Below are 2,163 nucleotides of genomic sequence, written 5' to 3'. Positions count from 1 at the left end.
GCAATTACAGGTGGAGCAAGTTACAGACAAATGTGAGCATCTGCGAGCAAACAGAAAGTAATCCCCATCCTGCCCACACACCCAAAGCAAGCATTTGCAATGCAATAGGTCTTGTATTTTAGAACCTATTGGTATTGTATATGACAATGCCTTTTATTTATGTTTTGATTTTTAAACACATAAATAAAAGGCATTGTCATGTACAACGGCAATAGCTCAAAATCTTGGAAATTGGAGATCTATTGCATTGCAATTGCTTGTTTAGGACTTGTGCCCTGGCAAAGCCAATCACAACGGAAGCCACTTCAAAAAAACAAAGCGAATCACAAAGCAAGCCGCGTCCAAAGCCTGTGGCTGCACCAGCATTAGAGCTTGTGATCAATGTGACGAGGCAACAAATAAACTGAGAGCCGAGACAAAGTTCGTTTCTGGTTCTAGACCCCATAAACGATCCGCAAAATGAAAACACTAGCACGCAAATCATGCAGCAGTCGTCTGGTATGACAAAGTGTCACTCTTCTCCCCTTTGAGTTTGTAATAAAAGTTAAAGTTTTAAAGAACCAAATACCATTCAATAAAAAAGCGGGAGGACAGTAGTCTGAATTGGGTTATGAGACGCCTTTGCCTCACCTCAGCCATTGCACTCAGAGGGGTGCCAGCCGCGAACCACTTCCAATGCCCGGAGGGGTTAAGCATCAGCGGGCGCCGGATACACGGTCACGCGTCTCCTGCCACCCCCTTTAGGCTCCGCGTTTCTGGGAGCTCGCTCCCCTCTTCAGGGGATGCCCTGCTGGGGCAATTACCGGCTCTTGTCTCAGACCTTCCCCAAGGTACTTCAGTGACAGACGCACTCTGCTTGTGACCTCAGTGATGAGCTTCCTCCGCTACTCAAATGACCACCACAACTATTTTATAAATGACTCCATTACATAAGCTTGGTAACTCAGGGTGGTTTCTTTATTTTTGGATTTAGGGGGGATTGTGTGGAAATGTACCAAAGATGGACAATTAATGTTATAAGGGAATTAAATAAAATGTATAAAACGCGCACTACTAATCCTCAAGCTTCATCATGAAAACTGCTAAGTGCTCGGGACTTCTAATATGTAAATCAAGCTCTGACGTTAAACCTATCACTTTTGCCAAACCTCCCACCCAATCATGAACCTGTAGAACTGTCATCTTGGAAAAGTTAGATTCAAAGGAATCTTCACCCAGAGGAGCAAATTGCTCCCAGTGCGCCGTGTCCTTTGCAAATCAAAAAGCACAACGTTCAACAAATAACATGAATCCACTAACTAGAGCAGAGTGAGATTTCAATGGACGCTCTATAGTCTGATGACCAAGGTGTGGTCGTATCTAGACTTTTATCTTCCTCCAAGAAATACAAAACTACACGTTCAGTTGATATAACTAAAGAGTTGTCACACCGTTTACAGATGACACCATTTAAAAAGCAAGCGTTTGCATATCATTGATAAAGTCTATAGCTGACAAATACCTTTCTATCTTTACGGTTGCTCTATTCTTTCCCCTAACTTACTAGATAGAGCCTGGGGGCCTCATTTATGACTTTTTGCCGTAGGGAAGCGCAGCAGGCCTTCCTGCTGCGCTTCCCTACGGCAAAAGAAAAGGGCAGAAATGCGCCGTATCTATAAGATACGGCGCATTCCTGTCTTTTTCCCCTGCGCCGGCGCACAATGGGCTGCCTGCGCCAGCGCAGGCACCCTTGCACCATGGTGCAAGGGTGCCTGCGTTGCGGGGATGATTATTTTTCGTACAGGAAGGGAAACCTTCCTGTACAAAAATAATCACAAGAAGAGGCTTTTCCTCTTTCTATGTGTGCTGTAGAATGCAGCACACATAGAAAAAGGAAATACGAGGAGAAATAAAGACATTTCTCACTGTTGCGCCTCCCTTACGCCTCCCCTGGGGAGGCGTAAGCTTTTGGCACTGCTTCAGAGTTATGATTTCTCGTAAATCTGGGACAGTGTCAAAAGGCCATGGATGTTGCTGGGAACGCCCCCAGCAACACCCATTGCACGCCCCTTTAACGCAGAACACTGCGTTAAAGGGACTGATATTTATCAGGCAGCAGTACGCCACAAAAACTGGCGTACTGCTCCCTGATAAATACCACGCAGGCTTCTGCGCCACGGAACT

General features: G+C 45.4%; 1 non-coding gene across 1 annotated transcript; it reads right to left on the bottom strand.

Annotated features, from left to right (window-relative positions):
• Nucleotides 1-581: 581 nt before the first annotated feature.
• On the bottom strand, nt 582-886 carry LOC147718783 (Nuclear RNase P). The gene has a single exon (XR_015295442.1).
• Between the last annotated feature and the right edge of the window lie 1,277 nt (nt 887-2,163).

The sequence above is a fragment of the Lissotriton vulgaris genome, chromosome 4_1 (assembly GCF_964263255.1).
Source record: "Lissotriton vulgaris chromosome 4_1, aLisVul1.2, whole genome shotgun sequence".
NCBI lineage: Eukaryota > Metazoa > Chordata > Amphibia > Caudata > Salamandridae > Lissotriton > Lissotriton vulgaris.
The sequence above is the reverse complement of the archived record's forward strand: the minus strand, read 5'-3'. Positions and strand labels throughout refer to the sequence as shown.